Consider the following 15,493-nt stretch of genomic DNA (forward strand, 5'->3'; position numbering starts at 1 on the left):
GTCTTGGCAGCTGTTCAGCTGTCTGGACAATAAACAGCAGCATCTACTTTGCATTCTGTGCAAAACTCTGCAGTGTGCTGTGTTCCCTAGCTGTCATGACTCAACTTCAGTTCTTGGGCTTTTTATTTTCCAGCGGGAGCTGGTATCATCTTGCCCATACAGACTCCCACAACCCTTAACCACATCATCCTGTACTCTGACAGCCTGCTCATACTTGTGCCTTCACATCTTGACTATGTGTCTTGGCACAAACCTCTATTGTTTCTCTTCATTTTAGTCTCGCTAGGGTCAAACACTATTTGCCTTAACAAATACTTGTAAGTTTTTTGATTATTAATTATGGAATTCAGCCCGCTACTGAAATTTCAGTCCTCATTTAATATCCAAAGTATTTGGTTGCATAAAACTATGGAGAAAGGATAGACATGAAATAGAAAAGCAGTCAGCTGAGAAATTTGAGAAACCCTAACATTGACAAAAGCATCACCTGACGTCTCTGTGACTCTTCTCTCGGATGTTGAATTAAAAGTATGATTCCCAAAGGGAACAGAAGCACACAAGAAGAAGCTGATATGATACTCCCTGGAGCTAACATTACAAAGCAAGGGAAAGAAAATTGGCCTGTAGTTTGCAAAACATGCCAGCCATTGTTCTAGTACCTTAATCTCTATAATAAGAAACTATTTGTTGTCGACATTCTCCAGAGATGGCCTTTCAGTAAAGCTCTGGTCCATTTACCTAGAGGTGCATGATGAATGAAACCCACACCAGATGTAGGTAAATTATTCCAGCTCTTCCTGAACAACAGTGGTCTGACAACTGTTTGGTGTGAACCTCCCAGTTCCTGACTGTCACAATCCCCAGGACACTTATTTCCTGACACAGACTCAGGCCCTGTGGTAGCTACCACACCTTCCACAGTGGGAATCTTCCCTTCCTCTCTCGTGTTGATGTCACTGCTACAACACTCATGCTCAATGGCCGCCACGCTCAAACATTGCCCCAGATTTGCACCAATTATAGAGCTCCTTGCTATGGTCTGAATAGAAGTTTTACCCCATGAATACATCCATCGACCTCCTAATGCTCAATGTGATGGCAATGGAAGCTGGGGCCTCAGGAAAATGAAGAAATGTCCTTGTAAAGAAGCCCAAGGCAAGCTGCGTTGCCTCCTTCTGCCGGCCGAAGAAACAGAGAGAAGGCATTCTTTCCCCTTTCCCCCATTTTATGACATTGTCTAGCTGTCTACTCTAGACTGGTCTGGAACCTAGGACTTTCGTGCCTCACCTGGGATCACAGGTGTATGCCACCATGCTTGGCCCTGATGGTATTGTGATCTTGGAGTTTTTAATATGCAGAACTATAAGAACATTGTTTGGTTTTTGAGGGGTATTTTGTTTTGTTTTGTTTTGTTTTGCTTCATTTCTTTTTATAAAGCCACCCAATTTAAAAAATTTTGTTTTAGCAATCCCAGTGGATTAAAAACATCTTCAGAGAATCCCTCCCTCCCTAGATCGCTTTCTCCCAGCCTTCCTAAGTTTGTCTGAAATACACTATTAAAACTTCCATTTTCTGAGCTGGAACCTGGCTTCCTCACAATCAACTGTATAGTTCTCTTCTTTTTACCCACCCGATGGCTTTAAAGATGGCGGTGAGCTTGAGGCTTTAATCAGCCTTTCATCCTTTCTTTTCACTACACTTGGAAATCACATTTTTCTCCACTTTGGTTTTCAAAGTTCTGCTGCTGCTTTCCTCCCAAGGAGACTATCAGTTATCAAAACATTTTCAGAGGCAACTCAAAGAGGAGACTTACTAACAAAGACCAAAGGCCATTCTGCCTCCTGACATTCCGAGAGTCAACATCACAACTTCTATTAGTTCTCAAAACACCCTTTAAACAGGGATTAACTCACACAGGTCCATGGACAGCAGAGTGAAAATTTCCCTCAAGACTTAGCAATAGGAGACAGAGGAGGCAGTTCTATTGCCAGAATGCTTGCCTGCAGAGTACACACGATACCTTGGGTTTGGTCCTCAATATCAAATAAAACCAGGCATAATGGATGGCGCATGCTTGTCATCTCCGGACACAGGAAGTAAAGAAAGGAGGATCAGAAGTTCATGATCACCCTGTACTATATTGACTGAGACCAGACTGTAGCATATTGAGATCTTGTATTTAAAAAAAAAAAAAAAAGACTTAATTGTTAATTTCAAGATCTAAGATCCAGAAAATATACATTGGATGTTGGTCAAGAAGTTCTGTGTGCCGAGGAACATCAGCTCTATACATTCTTTCAATGTTCATATTCATACTTTCATATTTATTCTCATTTCCTCTCCCTCTCCCCTCAACTTGTCTCCCTCTCTTCTTTCCCCTCTCTCACCTCTGTGTGTCCCCTATTCAAGGTGTCTCTTGCTAGCTCTCTTGCCCCCTCCCCCTCCCTTTCTAGTAAGGATCAAACTCTAGCCCCGTGCATGCTAGCCTAGACCTCCCATCATTGACTCTAGGCCCTGTTACAATATTCTGATATCTCAACAATTTATAAAGAAGGCTGCTATTGACTTTCAACATCTTAAATACTAACAAAATATTTGTAAGAAAAAAAAAACAAAATTCCAAACAGTATCTTTAAATTTAGTAATAAAATAGTACTAAAGACAATAATACTAAATTATGGGCCATGACTTGCCCTTCAGTGGGATGTTCATATGCCCACTAACAAACTTGCATATGTGTTTCTAAAACAAATATATAAAAGACAAGATCTTCTGATGATGATTGAAGTTAAGCACACAGGTATGTTCTGGACAATGCAAAGGTAATATTCACCCATCTTAGATCTTCCTAAGTATCCCAGTAAATTAGAAAAGTCATCTTGACCCTTGAGAAATCTGTAGGGGTATATCATCAAGCTTCTAACAGCCAGACAAACCCTGGAAGGCAACATGAAAAGTGAAAGGGTATTTGTGTTTGCGTTAGAATATAAAAATGGAAAGACGATGTATAGAGTTGTTCCTGAGGTAAAACTGAATCATACATAATGCCAGCGATGCTGTGGCCAATAACACATTATGAAGAAAGCAGTCTGCATGCAGTGGGCTGCAAATCATAATGACTTTCAAACATCATAAAATGTGGAAGGTCAGGAAGCATTTTTATAAGTCAAGTGTTAAAGTCGGTTCTACATGGAAATAGAGAGGATTGAGAAATAACTTCTTGCTTAAAAAGAAAGCCAAAAACAAGATAGACAACCTTAAAGACAATCCACCTGTATTACCTTCAAAGAGTGTTCAGCATTCAGTCACAAAGTATATGCCATGGCTACTTCAAGACAATATTTCCTAGGGGTTTGGGGATTTGGCTCAGAGGTAGAGCGCTTGCCTAGCAACCTCAAGGCCCTGGGTTCGGTCCCCAGCTCCGAAAAAAAAAAAAAAAAAAAAAAAAGGGAAAAAAAAAAAAAGACAATATTTCCTTTTAAATTGAGATAGAAAAAGTTCAGATGTCTTGAATTTAATCACAAAACTAGAGGGGTAGAAAGGGAGACTAGGGAAGATATCAGAACAACTATAGCTGAAAGCAAGATTCTTAACACATATATGAATCGAGAATAAAACTCTTATACAAATCCACTGAGTACCACCATTGTCGCACCATTCTATTTGCAACCTGGATGCAATAGGTATATCTGCTTATGAACTGCCTTCCTACCTCTTAAGTCTTCTCCACTTCCTTATCCAGCCCCTCAAACCGCTATCAAATGTAGCGTCAATAAAATCAACTTACACTTTCCATCTCCAATTTTGCCTTATAAACATACTCCTAGCTTTAGGTTCAGGGAACATCTTTCTCTACCTGCTATGTACCTTGGTTACGTAAAGGTAAACTATCCCCCTACTGAGGACTTGGTTCTTTCTCAGGCTAGTATCTCTAACTGTTCAATAGATCCTTGAATTGGAAGGATCCCTCAATCTTGAAGGTTTAGTTTAATAAAATTACGTACGACCGTTTTTTAAATTTTCTTAACATGTTTTGGATCCTGAGCTGATCCAAACATGAGAGAAGACACGCAGCCTAAAAGCTCTATGAAGGATAAAACAGCAGCTAGGGAACGACGACAATTTCACATTTAACAATACAGTGTGAAAATGGGGAAAACAGGACTTACTTTACCATTTAAATAATAAATGATCAGAGAAAGAAAAATAACCATTTCCAGTAAAAGACAGTAAACTTTGTTTAGAAGGAAAGCAGGGGTGACGGGGTACCTCTAATATCGAGAGGGATACCACTAGCAGGGAGGCCTAAATGTCCAAGGTGGGAGGAAAAGGAAATGTTGAAGGTAGCTGAAAACAGAAATCTCTAGCACAACTGATGCTATTCCTGGACAGTAGCATGCCATGCCACCTAGCACACAGCTGAGACTGAGTCACGAGATCCAAATTCCTGTAACGGGCTGTGTGTGTGTGTGAGTGTGTGTGTGTGTGTGTGTGTGAGTGTGTATGTGTGTGTGTGAGTGTGTATGTGTGTGAGTGTGTGTGAGTGTGTGTGAGTGTGTGTGAGTGTGTGTATGTGTGTATGAGTGAGTGTGAGTGTGTGTGTATGTGTATGAGTGTGTGTATGAGTGTGTGTATGTGTATGTATGAATGTGTGTGTGTTAGTATGTGTGTATGTGTCTGTGAGTGTGTGTGGTGTGTGTGTATGTGTGTGAGTGTGTGTGTGAGAGTGTGTATGTGTCTGTGAGTGTGTGGTGTGTGTGTGTATGTGTGTGAGTGTGTGAGTGTGTATGAGAGTGTGTGAGTGTCTGAGTTTGTGTATGTGAGTGTGTATGAGTGTGTATGAGTGTTTGTGAGTGTGTGTGTGTGTTAGTGTGTATGTGTCTGTGTGTGGTGTGTGTGTATGTGTGTGAGTGTGCGAGTGTGTGTGAATGTGTGTGAGAGTGTGTGAGTGTCTGTGAGTGTCTGAGTTTGTGTATGTGAGTGTGTATGAGTGTGTGTGAGTGTGTATATGCGTGTGTGTGTATGAGTGTGTGTGTGAGTGTGTGTGTGAGTGTGTGTATGCGTAAGTGTGTGTATGAGTATGTGTGTGTGTATGAGTGTGTGAGTGTGTGTGAGTGTGTGTGTGTAGGAGGGGTGAATGCATTTGGCACAATAAAGGTCTGCATAGTGAAGATTTGTAGTGTTTTCACTGCACAGGGGGGTCTTCTGTTCTTATTAAACATGATGGCTTAATAAGCAAACATGGGAAACAAAGACTTGTAATATCTTTCTACCAGCATTCCTCAGCATGCAAATACCAGTTAGTATATCTTGGGATTGTGTCGCAATGCTATTTGAGTTACTGGCTTGAGCTTCATTTATTGTATGAACTGTGGCTTAGGATTAGGGATCGGAACAGAATTCCCCACTCAATTCCATCTCCAGTCTTCTGTATTTACCCCTCTGCTCTGTAATTGCTCCAGTCCCAGACTCCCTTGTTGCTAAGTTTCTCTAAAGAAACAGTCCAGAATAACTGATATTTATTTCCTCACAAGATGACGACCCTCAGAGGCCAAGCTTCCTAAGGCCCCAATTTGACACTGGCCAAGGTTTCCAAGACTCATCTCTCATCTATGCCCCAAGTTCACCAAGAAAGACATAGAAGAAAAATCTGTTGCCTTAGAACCATCACTTTATAAGACATTAATCAGCATGCTACTGAAGAGAGGACAGAGAATCCTGAGAACCAGAATATTCTGAATAAGTTTCAAAAGAGGATGAAAAGCCCACCAGAACAGAACACAGAACATTCAGGTAGAAGGAATCATACATAGATGCCAATGGAGATGATGACATCAAAAAAAAAAAAAAAAAAAAAAAAAAAAGAACTTCCTTTGCTCCTTCCAAGGATATGTCTGCAGAAAGATCACCCTTCCTAGTGTTGTAACTCTTTAATACAGTTCCTCGTGTTGAGGTGACCCTCAGCCATAAAATTATGTCATTAGGCTCTCATAATCAATTTTGCTATTATTATTAAACATAATGTAAGTATATGATATGCAATCACTGTGAGTCATTGGACCCCACGGGGGTCGCGACCCACCAGTTGAAAACAACTGCTAAGGTGTAGATGAAACACTTTAGATGTCTTCGTTTCTTTTTTTAAATCATGCTTGAGTATGGGCTGTTCAGGGTTCCCAACTCATCAACGATCTAGTTGTTCCCTGAAGCAGGTTCTGTAACATAAAATGCATGGCGTTTATGTGCAAAATGTCTGTGAGTCCTGTTAGGTCTCAGACCCAGGGCAAATGGGTGAAGTGCCTATAACCCTGCCCTCTACTCACACTCTCCAGTCCAGAGGCTGGGCTGCCCATCCTTTACCTGCTCATCCCTGTACAATCAAGTCACGTTGGCCATATCTGCCCTTTTTAGCCTTTTGGCCTTCGGGCCTCTTGGTCTCAAGTCTCCTGTCAACAAACATGGATCAGCTCAGGGCTGTGATCACTCTGAATCCTTCCAGGTGCCCCTGACATCTTTCCCCCACATCCTCAACAAAACCTCTCCTGCACTATACCTAGAAGCAGTCGTGTATTCCTTTTTTTTCCTTCGCTCAAGCCCCTAAACATATTAGCATATGCAAACTCATCTAACATCGGAAATATTTGTGGTTGAAGTGTGAGGGGGTTGGGGAGAGTATTCACATGGGTGCAGATACGAGAGGATGCAAGGATGTGTGGAAGCCAGAGGTTAACACTGGCTGTCTCTCGTTGGCCTGCAATTCACCAAACAGGTTAGTCTAGGCTTGCTATCCCGCTATCCACTTAGCTCTCCATTCTCCGCACTGGGATTATAAACCCAACTTATTTACTTGGACTTTGAGGGTTGAACACAGTGCCTGTGTGAAAAAAACACTTAATTCACTGAGCTGGCTCCCTGGTCCAGGAAAGATAATTTCCAGCCTTATTACTTCAATACAATTTCATTAAACAGTGATTATATTTAGTCATTGCCCCTTCTTTATAGATATCAATTTGAATGCTGCCTTTAAGCAATATTTTAAAAACAATAATTATTATTTAAGATGACATTAATATTTATTTATATCACCTATGTGCGTGTTTGCTGGGGATCGAATCCATAGCAGTGGCTTTCAACCTCTAGGTCTCAACCCCTTTGAAATTTCATTAGATATACTGCATATCAGGTATTTATAAAGATTCATAACAGTAGCAAAATTACAGATATGAAGTAGCAACGAAAATAATTTTATGGTTGGTGGGCTCTCCACAACATGAGGACCTGTATTAAAGGCTCGCACACAGCATTAGGAAGGTTGAGAACTACAGATCTTGGGTATGCTAAGCACATGTTCTACCACTGACCTCCACTCTTATCCCATATTTTCCACTTTAAGTAATGAACATGACAAAGAACATTGCGATTTGAATGGTGACAACATGTCGACGTTTTGGTAGTGATGTTTGGAACCCTGGTTCATGCTTGTTAATAATGAATAGATGTGTAAGCTGTAACTCGGAGGACATTCATTCAACAAATCCTGACTGCACGTTAGACGCAGTACTGTACAGTACAGGCACTGGCTTTCACCTCTGACCAGAGTAGGCATTGTTTAAAGAGGTCAGGAAAAGAACAATGCAGGGCAGAGAGGGGAAGGGCTGTGGTTTGTGTTCTGTAATTGTAGACACACTGGGTGTTGCAGGTGGGCCAGGGCGAGATGCCAGAAAGCAGAAAAACCAAACAAAACCAAGCGGTAGTCTGTGGAGGAGTTAAGAAGGAAATCCCAGGTTCTTCCTATACCTTGTTCTAATTTTATAAATTAGAACTCTCTGCAGCCAACAACGTCTTCCTGTTGTTTAATTCAACCTCACTTCCCTTTACTTCAAGCCCATTTCCTCTAAGCAAATAAAGAATTAATCATTGTCCTCTTCATAGAAACTCCTTTGCTGGGCTCAGTCCTTTACCACCTGGAGTTGTCGCTAGTATCGCTTCTTTATTTATTTTTTTTTTTTCCTCCTTTAAGAAGCAGTATCTTCAAAACACAATCTATGTGATAGTTTATTGCCACTGCTTCTGCTGTTTTGAGACCAGGTCTCATGATGAAGCCCAGGGGCTTTAAAAGCTCCATCCTTCTGAAGCAACCTCCCAAACACAGGGCTATGCCACACGCTGTCATGGTCTCCTACAGGACTGCTTACAGGTAACAGAAGACCATCTTTGTTCTGATGTGCTTCCATTGAATTATCGGTTGCTCTATGAGAGGAAAGCTAAACTGACATTTTGATTTTGACCCAGGTCCAAGTAGGTCTATCTATGGCACAGGTAGCTTGGTTAAAAGTCTAATCAGACATTGTTTTTCTTCCTCACTGAGGAAATAAGCTCTTAATAATTGCTTTTCTTGGCTCCTTTTTTTTTGAAAAAAGAAGGGAAAAAAGAAACCCTTACTGATCATTTGCATTAATATTATGCTAATAAAAGTAAGGGCATGCTAACTAATTCCATCTCTTCAGTAGTAACTAATGATCATGGAGAGAGGTAATTTGCATGTTTCCTTGATTGGAGTGAATTGGCATTTAAACGTTCATTGTCGCCATTTTCGAAATAATAATAATAATAATAATGCCTGTTGGGCCAGGTGGGCAGGCGGAATTTCTCTAGTGGTACCATCTTTAAAGCAAGCATTTCCATTTTGCTTCTATAAATCTCAAATGATAAGAGCGTACAGTCAAACCGAGAGAAACCATCTGCATCACAAATAGCTCTCGGTTCCTCCCTGCAGAAGGAATTCATTTGCTGTGGGAGGCCATTCACTTCTACTTCTGAGTGCTTATTCCTCAAAAACGCTTCCAAGTACTGTGGGAACCAGGATTAAAAGAGGGTCTTTTCTATCTGGGCTGCATTAGGCTGCAAGACAGCCCCTTCTGCAGATGCAGTTTTTGCATAATTCATTGGGCCATTTTAAACGCTAATCAGTGCATTGCAGTAAGCGATGGGGTGCCCTGGAGACAAGTGAAATTATGAGCAAGCTCCCGAACATCCAGCTAATTCTCACTTGGAGCTGCTGCTCCATGAATCACTGCGGCTGCACCCACATCTTATCTCCAGTGCCTTCTCACACCTGAAGTGTCCTCATCTTTCTTAGTCCATACTAATAGCCCGAGACGGTCTATTTTTTAAGTTATTATCACAGGGTAGCTTGGGAAAGAAGATTCTACTCTGAGAAGAGAAAGCTTGGCCTGCTTCCAGCTTTACTGTTCTTTGTAAGGGCGTGACAGGCACAGTTGTCCTATAAAAGCAAGAACAGTACCTCAAGTCGCAGCTCCATTCCATATATGGTTATCACTATCCTGTGTCAACACTGCCTTTCAAATTGACACACCTGAATTCAGCCTGCCATGTCACCTCCAGCTGTGCTTTTTAAAGACCAGGTGGCAGGGAAGGGCATCTCTGGGTCCCTACCAATCCCCAACTATCTCTCAAGCTCAACATTTTGTTTTAATCAATTGCAATTTAGAGACATATTTTAGGATGCACTATATGACTATAGAATTTTTTTTAAAAAAAATTGCTGCCTTAAAAATTGTAAATTTAAGAAAGCAAGCCAAAGCGCGCGCGCGCTCGCGAGAGAGAGAGAGAGAGAGAGAGAGAGAGAGAGAGAGAGAGAGGGGGAGAGGGAGGGAGGGAGAGAGAGAGAGAGAGAGAGAGAGAGAGAGAGAGAGAGAATATTCGTTCTAAAGTGGTAGAATCCTTAAGTTTTTTTAAGCACTGAAAACTTGATGAATCAAAAACTACCCATAATAATATCCTAGGCCTTGTGAGTTTTGAGCAAAGAAGAGCCCACAATATGGTTGGGATATGGACTGCTAAGCTTACACTAAAATTTCTTAGGCTGAAGAAATGTCTCAGTGGTGAAGAGCAGAGCACTCTCTCTGGAATCATAAGGACCTGAGGTAAAAGCCCCAACACCCATGTAAATAAGCCAGGCCTGGTCTCATGTGTCTGTTAACCCAGCATTGGAGGACAGAGACAAGTGGAGTCTGGGAGCTTGCTGGCCCGTCAGGCTAGTCAAAATATATAGCTACAGTTCGATGACATCTCACGTCAAAGCAATGAGGTTAAATGCAATAGAAGTCCTTTCCTGACCTCCCAAAATCCAAGTGTAGGCGCATTTACACCTGCCTATTATACATATAAGCATACGTCATATACACATAAAATGAAGTTTTAAATTTAAGTAACAGCTCTCATTTTGTCTGACTTATTTCTTTCTAGACAGGGCTTCACTATGCAGCCTAAACTGGATACCCTTATACCCTCGCCTCAGCCTCCTAGGTCCTAGGATAATATATACTACTACATCCAGCTGCATTTTCTTATTCATATCATTCTCTAGCTCATGGTATAAAGCCATGCTTATAAGCAACATCAATTTCTAGCATACAGTCACGACAGAAGTCATCCCAAAGACCCAACTGGAAGAGCTCAGCTCCGTGTGGGATCCTCACATATATTTAACTCCCAAGGTTGCAAACAGCTAAGAAGCACAACTGGAGTGGTAGGAAAACTGGACACATTATGAGTGAAAAAAACAGGTAAAAATTTATGTTTACTGTCAACATATAGTTTAACCCAATTTAACCTGTTATCATCACAACATGTAATTAATATGCAAATATTCTAATTGCCTATGTCCTTGACTTCATTCTAAGACCTTAAATTTTCTTTTGGAATTTTAACTTTTAGCAGAATAACACAGTTTACACTCAGGTCACCAAAGATGGCTGATAACTTCCATACTGAGAAGAGCAGCTACATCGTGAGTAGGGGGCTGTAAATCAGGTTCTCCCTCAGGCAGCCCAACACATGCAATCGCTACATTTTCTTCTGTTTCTAACAGATCAATCCAAGGCTGTTTATCCACAGAATGTTTGGTTTTCCAGTGAGTCAGGATTTACTAAAAATCTACTAAACATTACCTGAGACAATGATGAGGAGATACATTTTAGATAAAGTAGGCCAAATATTCAGTAAGCAAGACATGTACAACTCCAACATCATATGCTAAGCAGTGGCTGCTATGGAAACAGACCACAGGAGTCACTCGTTCTAGCAAGGATGTTGTTACTGGGGGATGGGGAGATGGCTTAGTGCACAAAAGCACTTGCTACATAGAAATAAGGACATGAGTTGGAGTCTCCAGAAACCATGGGGGAAAAAATATACAGATATCACCACTCATACCTATAACCAAAACAACCATTGGGGTAAGTAGATAGGTTGGTCCTCGGGGCCTGTTGGCCAGATAGGACCCATAGCCTAGCCAAAAGGCGAGCTATGGCTTCTAAGACAGGTCTCGCTCAAGATAATAAGGCAGAGAGTGGCAAGGTTAGAGCAGAAAATTACCTCCTTTGGGTCAAAAGAATAAAATCTCTGGCTGGCATGGGCACTAGTTGGGCGTGTTCAATGACATGAAACCAAAGAGGTTGTGTTTTTTTGTTTGTTTGTTTTTTATATTTCTTGTGTTGTTTTGGTTTTTCCTAATATCTTGGCTTTTGTTTGTTGTTTATCTAACTGAATGGTCTCCAACTCAAAACAAACTTCCTGCCTCAGGCTCCTGAGTGCTGAGACTACAGATGTGTGTACACCACTGTGCTAGGTGCTTTGGGGCTTTTAACTCTCATTAGGCTATTGGTACTTGGGTTCCTATGGTGCCCTGTGTACATAAATAGATCCTTAGGCCTTTTCTTCAGCTAATCCGTCCATTGTTGAGCATTCTGGCTGAATTAATGAACCTTCAGAGAGGCAGGAAGGGAAGTGTGCTTGTCTCTACAGTCCAGCCGCACCAGGCCTAGGTCGCCAGGATCTCGGCCTGCATCTCGCACTTGTTCAATCTCTACCTCCCGTGTCACATCCTCAGGTAACTCAGGGTCCAAGCAACCAGGAACAGTTGCTCCAGGTATCTGCAGAGGGAGCTCGGGGGCTCAGGAAAGAGTTACTGGCCAGAGGATAACTTTAGAATCATTAGCATATACATGAGACTTAAAACTATAGAACTGGGGGGAAAAAAAGAAGCTTAGACACAGAAAACAAATTTACATAGGAGAAAAGAATCTGCGTGGTATGGCAGAGGCTCCATGTGTAGAATGGAAATAAAACATCGTCAAGTTAAACATTAGCTCACTTGCTAAGTACATTAAATAAACACAAACATGAAGACAGCAAGGAAGGGGGTGACTCCACACTAATGCTATAAAGAACGTCTACTAGTCAAGCATGGTGGCGAAGGTCTATGGTGGCTGCTACTCAGAAGGCTAAGGCAGGAGGATTGCGTGTCTGAGGTTCAGCTTGCACGAGAGAATAAATTTGAGCAGATGAGCAACTTCTGAGTTAAGAAGTAGGAGCTGAAGGGGTTGGGGATTTGGCTCAGTGGTAGAGCGCTTGCCTAGCAAGCGCAAGGCCCTGGGTTCGATCCCCAGCTCCGAAAAAAAAGAATAGGAAAAAAAAAAAAAAAAAAAGAAGTAGGAGCTGGGTGGTGGCGGCACACTAGTTAATCCCAAGACTCAGGAGGCAGAGGCAGGGGAAGCTCTGAGTTCAAGGCCAACCTGGTCTACAGAGTGAGTTCTATCTAGGACAGCCAGGGCTACACAGAGAAACCCTATCTTAGACAAAACAAACCCAAAACAACAGAGAGAAAAGTAGAGACAAGGAAGTTTAGGTAGCTGGGATTGTAGCTCAGGACTGGAACCTAGCCATGTCAGAGGACATGGGTTCAATCTCCCATCCTAACAAAATAACCTAACACCCTTACTTACGACTAAGTCAAACTCACTTAATATTTAAGGGTGCCAGACAATAAAAACAAATTCCAAGGTAAGGAATGTAAAATTAATAATAAAGATTCTTTGGTGAGGTTATACATTCGTGCAAGACTTGGCTTGGTCTGTCTACCCTACCTGTCTAGCCCATCTCCCAATTTTATTAACATGTAGCCCTGTGCCAAAGTAAGGAGACAGAGTCAGAGATCTGGATTTCAGGCTAGCTTCCCCAATACTGCCTGTCCTTAGGCAGGCCCTCACAGCTCTACACACCAGGGTCCCCTCAGCTGGAGAATGAGGACTTTGGAAACAGAGCGTTCTCCTCTACAAGCGTTCCCAGCTGTGACTCTCTGCGCTCTAGGTTAGCAACGAAGTAGGAAAGCAATTCCACTCCAAACACTCCTTTGAGAATAACCTGGAGAATGTATGCAGCAACTGCTCCTTCTCCACTCTCAGAACACCCCCAAATCCTCAGCCCATCACTCACCAGGGTGAAAACTGTTTCCGAAGTCCTCTTCAGAGAGCAGTAGCTGTGTAGAGCAGGTCTCAAGTCCACCCAGCAATTGTCTATGTTCTGTTTCCCAGGCGACACTGTCATAGTTGCCTACTGTTGCCAATGCCAACACACACACACACACACACACACACACACTCACACTCACACACTCACTCACTGCAATAAATGCCCTTGAAACTCAGCCCCTCCCAAGGCCTCTGCAAGCTGCATAAGAACCTCTGAACGCTTCTTGCTAGAGGCCAAATGATTAAAAAACCACCATGCATAAATTGCTAACTATTCCATGTAAAAGCCTTAAAATATAGTTTTTAAAGGTTTTATTGCAGGTCACAGAAGCAAAGTCAGTAACGGCAAGCTGTGCTCTTTTATGTGAGGACTGACGCACATGAATACAGATAAGGCAGAAGATGAACATGAACAGACAAGGACAGGCCGCTCTTTCAGCAGTGATGGCCTCCCAGTGTGAAAGGCCCATCAGGGCACGGTACCTCCTTATGAGCCCTTTGGAACAAACACCCAGGGTGCTCCCACACTCTCCTTCTGAAGTGGATGAAGTTTGTCCATTCAGCTCCTTGCCTTAATGTCTGTCCAGCGTGGCTCTAGAGAGAAGTTTTCTCTCTTCCCATGCAGACATCCTTCCAACCAGCCCATGGAAACTACAAGAGTGTCTTCCCATGCGGTAAACACTTCCCCATATAGCAAAGTTGCTCTCACATAGTCTCCTTTAAGTGACATTAAATCTCCACATGCATGCATACTCTCTGAATCACTGCATGAGACTTCTTGGCCATGTATGGTTAACCTGTTCCTTTGCATCGGAAGATTCATGAGTCCTTTGACTTAGTGAATAGGAACTCTTCATGCGACTGCTGTCATCCCAATACTACTTCGCTTGGTGACTCTGAAACCAATTTGTGGGGCTGCAGAGATGGCTCAGTGGTTAAGAGCACTGACTGCTCTTCCAGAGGTTCTGAGTTCAAATCCCAGCAACCACATGGTAGCTCACAACCATCTGTAATGAGATCCGATGCCCTCTTCTGGTAGTGTCTGAACACAGCTATGGTGTACTCATAATAAATAAATCTAAAAATATGTTAAAAAAAAAAAAGAAAGAAATCAATCTGTGCCATAGTCAGACGCCACCTCAAAAGACAAAGAAATAACACAGAGGCACTCTAGGCTAAACGGGATGTGTAAGCCATCACGTGCTTAAGTGGTGCTTTTAATTCCAACACATCTCTGTTATTAATAAGAAATTTAATGGCCGAAAATCTTCTGGGGGGGAAAAAAAAAGGAAGGAAGCTCCTGCCATTCGGCATGTAAAAATGTAAATGTTAATTAATTCAGTTTTTATTATTTCCACCGCCCAGTTGCTCTGCTATCAGAAAGGGAGCCGTTGTTGGTTTGCCAAAGACAATGGCCACAATAAACACTAAGAGGCACTTGTACCTGAATTTTAAAGACAAGAAACTGAAATTTGGAGAAATAGAACCCCCTAGACTAGAACGTGCAGACTATAACACGTGCCAAGCAGCCTGAGACCTGCCCTTTTTACCTCATGCAGACCTTCCCTTCATCCCCCCCCCCTTCTCATCCCTTCACATACTATTACCCCACCTCCCCACCCCGGCACCCCCTGGCACATCAAGTCACTGTAAGACTAAGCTGCATGAGGGGGTGACCAAGGTGCTTACATTGGGATGTAAAGTAAACAATTAAGTTACTGGGGAAAAACAAGATGCTGGTCCTCAGAAAGAGATTAGAGCCAAAATAACCTGAGAGCCCACTAGCCTGCCCATAGGAGCAACATCATAGCTAGCTATAGAGATGGTCCAGCAAATATGATTTGATTACCAACGTGTCCAAAATACGGAAATAGGAAATACTACTGGTCTCACTTCTGACAACAGAGATAAAGGTAACAAAACAGATGAAAAGGAAGCATCAAGTCGTCTGCATCCTTTCTTGCCTTGGCCTCAGAGTCGAGCCCTGAACCCTATCGCACTGTGCAGCTTGCACAGCAGACAACTTGGGTAATGCTCCCAGGAGCGCCCAGGTATTTGTATCCATGCAAAACCTCTTTGGTGTTCTTCTGACTCCCAGAAAGGAAATGGTGTGACCAATTACCCCCCCTTTAGGAGACATGGCATAAGGGCAGAGAAAA

General features: G+C 42.3%; 1 protein-coding gene across 5 annotated transcripts in view; it reads right to left on the minus strand.

The window, feature by feature from the left end:
* Arhgap18 (Rho GTPase activating protein 18) overlaps positions 1-15,493 on the minus strand; it is a 233,047-nt gene that overhangs the window by 87,372 nt on the left and 130,182 nt on the right. The window contains exon 1 of one of the 5 annotated variants that reach the window (XM_087550202.1): positions 13,300-15,291. The gene's annotated coding sequence lies outside the window, so the exon portion shown is untranslated. 5 annotated transcript variants of the gene reach the window in all.

This window comes from Rattus norvegicus, chromosome 1 (genome assembly GCF_021556685.1).
Source record: "Rattus norvegicus strain SHRSP/BbbUtx chromosome 1, alternate assembly SHRSP_T2T, whole genome shotgun sequence".
NCBI lineage: Eukaryota > Metazoa > Chordata > Mammalia > Rodentia > Muridae > Rattus > Rattus norvegicus.